A 13752-nucleotide genomic window follows, 5' to 3' on the forward strand; every position below is an offset into this window, starting at 1 on the left:
GCCAAAACAATTCATGAGGAATGGCTCATCTTTTCAACAAGTGGTATTGGGACAACTGGATATCCACATGTAAAAAAAATGAAGTTTGACACCCTACCTCACACCATATACAAAACTAACTTGAAACAGATCATAGACATACACTTAAGAGTTAAAACTATAAAACTAATTTTACAGAAAACACGGGCAAATTTTTGTGAACCTGGATTTGGCAATGGTTTCTTAGATAGGACAGCAACGTACAAGTAACCAAAGATAAAGAGAGATAAATTGGACTTCCTCAAAATTAAAGTTTTGTGCTTCAAGAGACACTATCAAGAAAGTAAAAAGAGGACCCTATTTGATAATGGCATTGCCATCTAGGATATATAAGGAACTCCTACAACTCAATAATAAGAGGACAACCTGATTGAAAATGGACAAAAGATCTGAGTAAACATTTCTTCACAGAACATATACAGATTGCCAATAAACACATGAGAAGATGCTCAATATCATTAGTCATCAGGGAAATGTGCTAATCAACCACAATGAGATAACACTTCACACCCACTAGCATGGCTGTCACAAACAAGACTGATAACAAGTGTTAATGAAAATGTGAGCAATGTCCTACATTGTTGGTGGGAATACAAAATGGTGCGGTCATTTTGTAAAACAGCCTGGCAGTTCCTCAAATAGTTAAACAGAGTTACCACATGATCTTACAGTTCTCCTAGATAAATGAAAACACACGGTCTGCACAGAAACTTGCACATGAATGTTCACAGCAACATTATTTATAATAGCTAAGGAAGTGGAAACAGTCCAAATGTCCATCAAGCGATTAATGGATAAATATAATGTAGTATATATCCATACATGGAATATTATTCAGCAATAAAAAGTAGTCAAATACTGATGCTGCAATACAGATGAGACTTGAAAACGTTATTCTTAGTAAAAGAAGCTAGTCACAAAGGAATGTGTTGTATGATTCCATGTATATGAAATGTCCAGAACATGCAAATCTACAGAGATAAAAAATAGATTAGTGGTCAGCTAGAGTAGGGAGGGAGGGGAATAGGCCAATTTGAGAGTGTTAGCCAAAGAGCACAGGATTTCTTTTTGAGGTGATGATAATGATATAAAATCAATGCTGATACAACTGTGAACATACTAAAACATACTGAATCGCACACTTTCAATGGGAGAATTTTGTGGTAGGTGAATTACATCTCAATGACACTTTGTAAATCTATTGAGTATTGTGATTTTCTACACGTCACACATCCCCTCCTCATAGTAGAACTGAGTGCAAGAACAGATGTTTAAATCAAACACCTAGTATATTAAGAGTGAACAATAAGATCTAACCAAATATATGTGGAATAAATGACCAGGGTAAAAATCAAAACAATATTTTTAAATAGAAGCCTAAGGGTCACGTGATTTATCTGCCGCCAGTGGAAGTCTTTTGCAATAGTTTTTGTCCCTGTTACTTCCTTCAAGTTTGGCCACCCCGGCCCTCATCCAGGCCTTTCTAATTCCAGGTCACCTTACTTTGGTCACTTTGTTTAAATGTCCTCCTGCTTCCAGATTTTCTCCCTTAAATTATTCTTTCTCAAACGTCTTTATAGGCAGAAAATGATGAAAGAGGATAAAATCAAGCAACCATGAAGGCAGAGAGGAAATAAATAAATGAAACATCTAACTTATGCAACACAAAACACCATTTCGGGCAAGCAAATCTGCTATATATCTGCATGATCAATAACTGGCAAAAAGCAGGTGGAATCCAAAGTGCTCAACAAGACAAGATTTATTATACACTTACAAAAATTAAGTTTAGCTTTTAGCCTAATGTCCAGGCACTGCAGACACTGAATCTAATTTACCATTTATTGGAATACTAACTTGTTGACAGCACATTTTATGTACCTTTACTTATTTCATCATTAAGTATAAACACCCAGGAAAGTAATTTGATTTTACCTTTTTTTACTTAAAACCATTGGACTTGCTTTAAAATATTCTTAGGGAGGCTAATGAATCATGATTATTATGTCCTGAATTGGTCTGAAAACAAAAAGCCAGCAAATAAAGGCCCTAACAAATTTTGCCACTTGAATCAGACCTAGCCATTTAAATACCCAGATTACCAAGCAAACAATAAAGCGACCTGTAAGTAACAAATAATGACCTCATGATTTACCCAAAAAAAAGGTCAATGTGCATTCATAAAGGCTTCACACTACCATTTCTTCAGAAAAAGCCTTTGAATTAAAATATTTTCCAAAATATTTTCCTTCTCAATTTTCCCATGCTATAAGACACTACCTGAATGCAAAACAAAAATGTTAACTTCAGAGGTGATGTGACTGATTTTGTTTTTGAATAAATGCAGCACTGAAATGAACGCTGTTTCTCAAAGTTATTCCAATGGGAGGCTACTCAACCCTTCCAAGGATTCTGCCACCGCCCCACAATTTCCTCTGTAGGAATTATCTCATTTTGTATTGAAAAAACTCTTGTCACTGTATTGTTAGATTTGTTTTCATTAAAAATGGTATTTTCCCAGCCTATCGGCCTTTACATGGTAAGACGTGGCTTTGAAAAGACCTTTCATGCTTTCAAAAAAATCAAACCTATCTGCCACCACTAAAAATATACAAAAGAACACACAACAGGTCAGAAAGTTTTGAATGAGGGCAACATTACTATGCTATGGACATAACTTTCAAGGTCAATACAGCACTCATTCGATTTTGATTTAGTTGTGTCCTGTTAAACAGAATGTTCATCTTACAGGAGAAGGTAAACAGGGAGGAGTCTTTAACTTGAGACTAGGTTCACCAGATACTGTTTACCGGTGCTGAGGTATGGTATAGTATGGTATAGTATGGTGAGGTATGGTAATTCTTGCTCTGGTTAGGATGACTTCCCCAAGATGCATAGGATACATGAAAAAAACAAAACAAAACAAAAAACAACCCTCTTCAGCTCCACATCATCCTTGGCCACACTTTTACTAGAACTATATAGCAAATACTGACTTTAGGTCACCTTGCAATTATTCTCTTGGTCATGAGATACAGGACTAAGATTTATGGGAACATGACTAAGACATGTTTATCTCACATGTTTATCATGTGAGATACACGACTAAGATTTATGGGAACAGGACTAAGGCTCTTCTGGGAAAGTGGGGTTGCTAACTCAAGCCCAGGGAGGATGGGCTGGCCCGAGTGGTCATACACAATCCTATGATGTAGGATGATGCTTCACCCAAAGCCTCGTGAGGATGACTAACAGCTCACACCTGAGGCCTCTGTGTCTTGGGAGACTGAGCCTCTGGACAGCCCCAACAATTGTAATGTGACAGTGAAGAAAACTAAATCATGGACTAAGGCAGGACCTCTGACGTTCTAGGCCTAATGAACATGCGGGCAGAGAAAGGGTATGAGTTGTTGTTGGGGGCAGAGAAAGAGCCACAAGCCAGAGGCCACCGTGCGTGCAACTGTGTTGAGAATAAGCTGGAGAAGCTCCCTCCACAAAGCAATAGTAGCCAGGCTGTAACCAGGGACCAGCTTCCTTCAGTGGCAGCATGCCCACCACAAAGTCTGTGCCTGAGAGAAAAACCCAAAGTTGGCTCTGTTCCTGTCACTGGGATTCCGGCAACCACTGTTCTGGAATGCCCCCTCTGCGTGCACCTGTGCCTGGCTTCCTATTGTGAGTCCCTACAGTGCCTTCTTGCTTCTCTCCTTGCTCCACCTACTCCATTCACTACACTGAGGCAGAGGGAACTTTTTAAAATGCAGATCCGATCACCAGAGCTAAGATTTCCTCTTACTCTACCAGATGCTACACAGAGTAACTTATTTATCAGACAGGAATATTATCTGTTTTGTAAATGAAAAATGTGAGGCATAGAGAAGTAACCATCCCAAGTTCCAGAGGCAGCAAGGAGTAGAGGTGGGATTTGAACCTGGACTATTAACTTGATGGTGCTTCCTATGCATTCTATCAGCCTGAAGATAGGATCTAGGATCTCTGACCTGCTTTAAGAGATCCTCTGTGATCTAGTCCCTACCTAACTCCCCAACCTCATTTTGGATCATGTTCTCCCTCACTGTTCATGCTCTAGCTATGTATATACTCTTCACACGTTTGTATAATTGTATAAATATATACTGAGATGTCCATACATTCATACATGCACATGTATTTACAGATGCTTACATTTACACATCTGTACTTATCCATATACCTTTTCGTGAATGTGTAAATACAAGAGGCTTTTTGGTGCACTAAGAGCTTGGACAGTGGGACCACGCTGCCTTGGTTCAAATCCTGCCTCTGCCCCTTACCAGCTGTGAGATCTCTAGCAGTGATTTACTTCTGTATTTCTAAGTGTCCTCATGCAATGAAGTGGAAGAGATGGAATTTACCGACGAGGCTCACGGCAATGATTAAACAAGTTAATGTACACACAGCACTTAAAATGAGCGGCTGGTGGGCAGTGAGTACAACATAATATTGACATTCTTTCCCAAATTTGCCTATGAAAATAGCTTCCTTCTGCTTGAAGTTTTCTTTTCCACATGAGCCTCTCCATCTACCCATTCTTCAGGATTCAGCTTAGACATCAGTTCCTCAGCAGTTGTCCTGATGCCTCGAGGTTTGACGAAGCCTCCCGTTGTGCATGCCCAGGGCACCCCATATTTCCTTCGCAGCCAGCGGCACTCTGGTCACCACTGTTCACAACTCCAGGAAGGCAGGGACTAGGTTGGTTTTCAATGCTAGGGTATCCACTGCGCCCACAACTCTGCCTAGTGCAGAGCAAAAGCTCAGTGAATGTCTGTGGATAAATAAATTAGGCCCATGGGACCCATCACCTAAATCTGGCCCTGGGGATTTGGGGGTAGACATCAGTGAGGAAATCTGGACTTGAAGGTTGAATGCATAGGAGACTGTTCTTCGGAGAAGAGGGACTTCCAGATGGAACCACCCCGCAAAGACAGAAATGTTGACAGCCTATCCAAAAGGAGATGAGGAGGTCACAACATCATTGTGGAAGCCAAAAGAAAGCAAAAATCAAGCACAAGAAGCAATTTGTTTTAAAGATAAGAAAACCAAGCTGAAGTTACTTTTTCAATGATTCATAACTAATTATTAACAAAGCAGATCTCTTAAATGAGTGCTCTTTTTACTGTGCCATCTTGTTAAAGGTGTCCTCTCCCTGCTACAAGAAATAAAAAATGAGGATGGGAAGAGCTGCCTTGTGTTAAGAATTCGAGAAAGGCGGGGCACCTGGGTGGCTCAGTCATTAGGCGTCTGCCTTCGGCTTGGGTTATGATCCCGGGGTCCTGGGGTCGAGTCCCGCATTGGGTTCCCTGCTTCTCGGGGGGCCTGCTTCTCCCTCTCCCACTCCCCCTGCTTGTGTTCCCTCTCTCGCTGTGTCTCTGTCAAATAAATAAATAAAATCTTTAAAAAAAAAAAAGAATTTGAGAAAGGCTTCATGGTGATTGTACCCAACTGGGACACTTAAATGTCACCTGCAAATGAGGATCTCTCATTCTGCTTACTGGAGGACTAATCTCCTTGGGTGATTTCCAGCACTGGGGTAATCAGTCAGCCACAATTTAGCAGAATGAAAAGTTCAGCAAAGTAGAGCTCCTCCAAGTAAATTCTGGAGCTCCCCACAGGGCCAGGGCTCTATATTTAGGAGAAATATTAGGCAGAAGATTGGGCACGCAAGTAAAGGAGGAACAATAATGCTGTCTTGGGAAGTCAGGGGTGAGAATTCCAGAAGAGCCCTCCCATGCTGCAGAAATGGCAAGCCAACACTTATAATTACACTGGAGCGATGAAGGTCCCTCCCTTTCTCATCTCTATCAATCTTCCTTCCCCCTTTCCACTAACTGGCTCCCGGACGGGAGAAGGGTGATGTCACTCACTTACCGGACAGAATATCAACTTGGTTAAGACTTGCCCAGGCGCTGATGGACGGAACTGAAATGTGAAGTGAGTGAGATAAATTGAAGTGCTGGCCTGAGTGAAACAACGTGTGATTGAATGAGAGGATACGGCATCTCGCTTTAGAAAGAAGCACACATTTGATTAACAGGAAATGGAAAAGGGTGATGAGTTGACAACGTGAGGAACAGACCAAGGGCGTCACAACATATCCTGTCAATTATAAAGCCAATGATGTATTCTGGTAATTCAGGAGGCAAAAGGCATTCTGAGATTTGTGAGCACGTAGACAGTGGGAAGGAAAAAAATAACAGAGAAGGAGATGGGGCTCGACAGAATCAGAGGGCTGTGGTGGAGGAGCAATGGATGGACCTTCGGCGTGAGACCAAGCGGCCGTTCAATTTAGGAATCATTCCCAAGGTGAAGCTAACAGAAGACTCATGGAATTTCACTTAACGTACAACTTGGATGTGCATAGAGAATGTGGCTTCTTCATTTTGTCTAAGACTAGTTTGTGCCTCCTGTCCAAGTCTCCACCCTCTGGCTCACAGGACAAAGTGAACTTTCAGTTCTATCCAGTTTAAACCTTAGTCTGATGTTTTCAAGGACTCTTTAAGTGCTTATTCTCTCCTTGATCAAAATGCTGAGTCTCTCAAAAGACTTGGCTTCCCTGTTCCCCCGTTTCTTTTTCCCTAAGATGACCTCCAGATGACCTCAGATCCTGAGGGGGGAAAATGGAGCTCTTGGGCACAGTCCCCAGGTGATGCCCACTGTCTGCCTGGTCGCTGGCATCATGGCTGGGGTTGAGGCAGTTGTCGCCCATGGACTGGTCTTTCCCTCTCAGCTTGGTCAGAGCCTTGGGCTGCTCAGCAGCCAAGCCAGGCCAACTCCCTTGCTGTGGATGAGCCGCCCCAAGCCTTGGGGCCTCTGCTCTGTCCAGTTTATTCACCATGGGCCTTTTTTGCAGCCACCACTCCTGGTTATGGAGACTAGTGTTGGCCCTTAACTCAGCATATGTGACACACGATAATTGAGGGGAGCGTGGGGAAGTTAAACTTCCTGGTTGCTTGCCGCCATGGCCGTGCTGTGGTCATACCCAGGTCTGCTGGCAGGGCTGGGGTGTGTTGGGGGCCGATTATTGTATGGCCATCTCTTTCTGGAGTCCAAAGTAGACAGCAGAGGCAAGATGCCCTTAGTGCTACCTATCCACCCACTTATTTTCACTTATCTAACCCACAGCCCCTTTTGTGAAGAACTCAGAGTAAGGAAAGGAAAAGTCTATCTACTGACTCTGCCTTTCTCTCTCCTTCTACCATCCTCCCAGAGACTACATGGGGTAGGTTCTGGCTCTGCCTTATGGACAAATGGGGCCCTTTTCTCTGTATTTTATATCTCCAGGCTCAGAGTCCTACGGTACTGGTTGATGTGCTAAGGAAATGATTAAAAGAATTTAGCTAGATCTTCTCTCAAGCCAACAGCCTGACCTTTAAGGTTTTTGTCTTTCTTGTATGTGACATAATATTTCCTAAATATTCTCCCCATTTATAGTCCTTCTGCACCAGACACTAAGCACCCCTCAGACAGATAGATAGATGCCTTTGGTCAGAGGTCTGCTGTACTCAGAAAGACAAAAGAAAAATGCACATAATTTCATTACACTAGGTTCTTCACCAGGAGAAAAGACTTAAAAAGGCGAGAAGCAGTGACAAATTAACATTGGCTGAGTGTCTTCGATGTGCCAGGCGCTTGTGTGATCTCATGACTTCTCATAACGATCCCACTCATTTTACAGAAGGGTCAACCATGTCAAAGAAATCAAGCAATCTGCCCAGAGTCACAGAACTGGTAATTTGCAAACCTAGCATTTGAATCCTAGTCTAACAGGAAAATACACCCTGTTTCCACTAACTTCCATAATGACATAATGTGCTGTATTTTATTGAACTGCAAACATCAGTAGTAGGTTGTCCAATACTGTTATGTTCCACTAAAAAAAGAAACGCACTGTCAATTACACCACGACACACCCTTTATTTGTAAGATGAATTCGATTTCTGACAAGTAAAAATGTGGAAAAAAGTTCTAAGAATGAATTAAATGTGGTAAATACTGCTTCAGGAAGAGGATTTGAGCATCTGTGTATAGTCTGGCCCAGAAGACAAAACACCCAGGATAGGGAAAGATCAGGAAAAGGTTTCCATAGTCACTTAGCTATTAAGAAACGGAAGGCTGAGTAGAGACAGAGCCTTGTGAAATGGAAAAAGAAAAGGTAAACTTTTTATTTTATTTTATTATGTTATGTTAGTCACCATACAGTACATCATTAGTTTTTGATTTAGTGTTCCATTATTCATTGTTTTTGTATAACACCCATTGGTCCATGCAGTATGTGCCCTCCTTAATACCCATTACCGGGCTAATCCATCCCCCCACCCCCTTCCCCTCTAAAACCCTCAGTTTGTTTCCTGGAGTCCATAGTCTCTCATGGTTTGTCTCCCCCTCCGATTTCCACCCCTTCATTTTTTCCCTTCCTTCTCCTAATGTCCTCCATGCTATTCCTTATGTTCCACAAATAAGTGAAACCCTATGATAATTGACTTCCTCTGCTTGACTTATTTCACTTAGCATAATCTCCTCCAGCCCCATCCATGTTGATGTAAAAGCTGGGTATTCAATCCTTCTGATGGCTGAGTAATAGTCCACTGTATATATGGACCACATCTTCTTTATTCATTCATCTGTTGAAGGGCATCTTGGCTCTTTCCACAGTTTAGCTATTGCGGACATTGCTGCTATGAAAAGGTGAACTTCTAAGAAACACCGTGGCAGGTAACTCAACAGGAACGGGCAGTTTGTAGATTGTAAAGGGTGAAGAATGCACTAGAAGCCAAGACTGAATGGGAAAATGGTAATAATTGAGAAACTGGAAAAAGGGAGAAGGACGATTTCCATTTCAGATATAGTAGTATTCCCAAACCAGAGAATTCTCTTCACGTCACTCTGGAGGGAGAGAGCCGGAGATGAAGACATGGGGATCACTCACAAGCACCAGCTCAGGGACAAGACAGCACTCTCACTGGGGGTCTGAGGGTGGAAAAAAAGCCCAGGATTTACTGGAGGTTAAAGGTGAAAAAAAAAGGAACAGGTTTATGAACGTTGGTGATGAAGATGAAATGAGATAAATACTATGTGCCACTAAGGAAGCTGGCTATCAGAAGGTATTCTTAAGGAATGACACAGAGTTGAATGGCTGGACTCAAATGAAAATCACTTTCAAAATGGATGTGTCCTAAGTGCCCAGCCGAGTCAAGCACCCCCGCAGTTAGAGGTTCCTGCACTAACTGGGTTTACTCTTGAGTCAGATTACCAGTGGGGGCTGGGTGGGGTGGATTTATAAGAGTTTACAGAGTAGAAGTGGGGAAGACTTTTTGAGAAAGCTAGGCCTTGAGCTGGATTTTGAGGTTGGGAGCGGGGTGAGCAAGAGAAAGTGTACTTTTTTTTTTAAGATTTTATATATTTGAGAGAGAGAGAGTGTGCATGCGTGTGCACATGACTGGGGAGAGGAGCAGAGAGAGAAGGAGAAACAGACTCCCCACTGAGCAGGAACCCGATGTGGGGCTCGATCCCAGGACCCTGAGATCATGATCTGAGCGGAAGGCAGATGCTTAACTGACCGAGCCATCCAGATGCTTCACTGACCAAGCCATCCAGGCACTCTGAGAAAGGGTATTTCTGGTAAGAAAGTCAAGAATGAGCAATCCACAAGATGTGCTCCGAGAGGACAGGCTTGGAGTGCATGTTTGTGTTGGGGAGAATGGGAGATGAACGTGGAGAGACAGCTGAGTCACGGTAAAGAGGGACCCCCGTAGGCAGCAGGGAGCCATTAAGAGCTTTTAAGCAAAGGACCTGACAACATGACATTTATGTCAAGATTGCTCTGGTGGTGATGTATAGAGAAACTCAGGCAGGGTGATGGTGTAGGCATTTCTGCTTACCAAGCTTTTACTAAACCCCACTAAATATTAAACACTCTTTCAGGCCCTGGGAACTTACAAATAAGTGAAAACTAGTCTCTTCCTCAACAACCTGTAACCAATTGGCAGTAAGTGGGGAACAAGCTCAGTTAGGATGCTTTTCACATATCCAATTTTTGAAGCAACAAGGGTTAGATCAGAGTCCCGGCAGTGGGAATGGAGCAGAAACCTCAGAAAGCAAGAACGGATGGCACCTGTGTATAGAATTACAAGTCCTTTACTCACTGGGTCCTGCACCGCCTGCTTTTTGCCCCAATCTGTCTGTATTTTCCCCATTTTATTCCCCTCGTGTTCCCTTTCTATCCTTTTCTCCATAACCAAGGGCATTAACCGAACACTGGCAAGTCAATCACGCTATTATTTAAACACCTTGTCTTTCTGAAGCCATGTGTGTTCTCTGCTCTGGGTGAGCTTGATGTTCCTCCCATTCAGTTGTTTCTATGTCCGAGCAACAACCGACCCATGTGTATCACACATAGAATTACCTGGAGTTCATAATCAGAGGGTCTAATTAGCTTTTTCATTAAATATCTTCGTTTAAAATGAAAAAAAATTAAGGAAACACTAGAAAACAGCTTGCCCGACAGGCATACAGAAAGACAACATTAGAAGACCTTGTGTCAAATGTAACTCCATACTCTACCAATTCCATAATATTTAACTCAACGGTCTACTAGGTGCCAGACACTGGACTTATCACTGGGATACACTGAGTAAGACACAATTCCAGTCCTGAGAACTTAGAGACCTTAGAGACAGGTGATGAAAACTTCACCTCACCAGATGTCTCATTCTCTCCATCGCTGGCTCTAGACCACGCCATGATCACTTCTTAACTTGCTCTACCCTCCTGCTTCTACCATTCCCTTCCCCCATTCCACTCCCTTCATAGAGCTTGAGTGACTCTCTTGAACCCAAGTCCTATAATGCCCCCCTTTCCCTTCTCACTCAGTACAATTCTAAGTCCTTAATCTTGGCCCACAATGTCCCATGTGATCTGAATTTGATGTCCTCTCCTGCAATTATTTCTCTTACTCCACTCCACCTACACTTGGCTTCTTTACTGTTCCTAGAATATTCTGAACATGCTCCCACCTCAGACCCTTTTCCTGGTTGCCTATATCTGGATTTCTCCTACCAAAGCATCTGCATGATTTGCTCCATCACTTTCTACAGATCTCTGCTCAAAGGTTGTCCTATCACTGAGTCCTTCTCTGACTACCTGGTACTCCTTAACCCCCATATCCTGTCTTACTTTTCCTAAAAGCATTTACTCAATAAAATGCATCTATCACCACTGGGGATTTACTGTTTGTTGTCTGCCTCCCCAAACAATATTGGAAGCTCCACAAGAAGAGGGTCTGATTGGTTTGTTTTTGTATTCCCAGCACTTGGGATGTTGCCTGGCATGTGCTCAATGGTCAACAAGTACTTCTTGGGGCGCCTGGGTGGCTCAGTCGTTAGGCGTCTGCCTTCGGCTCAGGTCATGATCCCAGGGTCGTGGGATCGAGCCCCGCGTTGGGCTCCCTGCTTGGCAGGAAGCCTGCTTCTCGCTCTCCCACTCCCCCCTGCTTGTGTTCCTGCTCTCGCTATCTCTCTCTCTGTCAAATAAATAAATAAAATCTTTAAAAAACAAACAAACAAACAAACAAAAAAACAAGTACTTCTTGAACAAACTGGATGCATGACTGAGAGTTATGCCTAAGATTATAGGGGAGCAAAAAGGTGGGTACATGGCATATCCTAGGAGGAACCAGGGGCTCAGAGATAGCTTCCTTAAGCAAGTAATGTTTGGACTGAGACTTCATTCATTCATATGCTCAGAAAGGCATTCACTTGTTCAACACATTCCCATCAGAGTTTTGCTATGTGTCAGGCACGATACCAGGACTACAAATGTAGCTGTCATGAAGGCAGACATGTCCCTGTTCTTGTGAAACTTATCATCTAGTGGGGCAGAGACAATAAGCAAGCCAATAGATGAAAAAGGCAAAATATCAAATATTCACACATGCTATGCAGATAAACTAAAATAGGGTGATGTAAAAGAAATCCTCTAGGTGGTTCCTTTAGATTGGGTCACAAGGGAAGCGTCTCTAGGAAGTGACATTTCGTGGAGACCTGGAGAGCAAAAAGAAAGCTCCCATGTGAAGAAGATGAGGGAGTGAACATTCCTACAGAGAGAGCACAGCCAGGGCAAAGCCCTTTAATGGGAATGCGCTTGAAGTGTTCAAGGGTGAACCACATGGAGAATATTTAGCTACAGGGCTGTAGTCAGAAGGAGAGGGGCCGGCCGCGCTGCCCCACCATCTGGCCCAGCGGACCCATGAACCAACCGATCCACGCACGGATGAATCTGCCTGCTCTTGAGAGCGCCATGTCTGGTTCCTCCAGCGTTGCCACTATGAAGAAAGTGGTTCAACAGCTCCGGCGGGAAGCTGGGCTCAACTGCGTGAAGGTTTGCCAGGCAGCTGCAGATTTGAAACAATTCTGTCTGCAGAATGCCCAACACGACCCCCTGCTAACTGGTGTATCTTCAAGTACGAATCCCTTCAGACCCCAAAAACTGTTCCTTTTTGTAGTAAAATGAATCTCTGGATGGTTTTCTAAACCACTTTTCATGAACCAGTGAATATTCAAAGGAGAACTAAATTTGAAGCCTGTACAAAAGCTTATTATCCCTATAACACGTGCCATACTATATAAACTTCTACTTTTGTCGGTCCTTAACATCTACCTCTCTGAATTTTCTTTTTTTTGGAATTTTTCTTTTTCCCTTTTTCAACCAATATCTTATCAATCCTTTTTTTAAAAAACATTTTTATTTTTCATTTTTAGTCATATTCTATCCATAGTAGTTACCTTTATTTTTGGCATATATATATAAGTTCTTCTTTCTTTAAAATTTTGAGATACAGTTTCTTCTAACAGATAAAAACATACCCTAAATCTCTAGTGTATGGCTTTGTTCTACTCTCCTGCCTGATCACATTCTTTTTTTTTTTTTTTTAAATCCTCTTCTTTTTTCAAACTTATCAATTCCCTTTTATAAAATTTTTTATAATTTTCATCTTTACAGTCATATTCCATCCCTTCATATCAACCCTTATTTTTGTACATATATAAGTTTTTCTTTCTTTAAAATTTTGGGAGGCATTTTCTCCTACCAGACCAAAATACACCCAAAATCTAGTGTGTGGCACTGATCTATGCACCAGCCTGATCATATTTGATCATATTCTGGTTTTTTTTGGTTGTTCTGTTTTTGTTTTTCTTTTTCCTCTTTCTTTCCCTTTCTTTTCCCCCGGCTTCAGGTCTTTTCTGATTTGTTTAGAGTATATTTTCTGGGGACGTTGTTACCCTGTTAGCATTTTGTTCTCTCATTCATCTATTCTCCTCTGGACAAAATGACAAGACGGAAAAAAATCACCGCAACAAAAAGAACAAGAGGTAGTCCTAACTGCCAGGGACCTACTCAATACGGACATTAGTACGATGTTGGATCTAGAGTTCAGAATCATGACTTTAAAGATACTAGCTGGGCTTGAAAAAAGCATGGAAGTTATTAGAGAAACCCTTTCTGGAGAAATAAAAGAACTAAAATCTAACCAAGTTGAAATCAAAAAGGCTATTAATGAAGTGCAATCAAAAATGGGGGCGCTAACTGCTAGGATAAATGAGGCAGAAGAGAGAATCGGTAATATAGAAGACCAAATGATGGAAAATAAAGAAGCTGAGAAAAAGAGAGATAAACAACTAC

The 13752-nt window shown here is 42.1% G+C and overlaps 1 protein-coding gene and 1 pseudogene across 1 annotated transcript in view; one reads left to right on the forward strand and one right to left on the reverse strand.

The window, feature by feature from the left end:
* NWD2 (NACHT and WD repeat domain containing 2) overlaps window positions 1-13752 on the reverse strand; it is a 179946-nt gene that overhangs the window by 94028 nt on the left and 72166 nt on the right. The window lies entirely within an intron of this gene.
* LOC145720363 (guanine nucleotide-binding protein G(I)/G(S)/G(O) subunit gamma-5 pseudogene) lies at window positions 11877-12749 on the forward strand (annotated as a pseudogene).

Source organism: Leptonychotes weddellii, chromosome 2, assembly GCF_054177405.1.
Source record: "Leptonychotes weddellii isolate Sample4059 chromosome 2, ASM5417740v2, whole genome shotgun sequence".
NCBI lineage: Eukaryota > Metazoa > Chordata > Mammalia > Carnivora > Phocidae > Leptonychotes > Leptonychotes weddellii.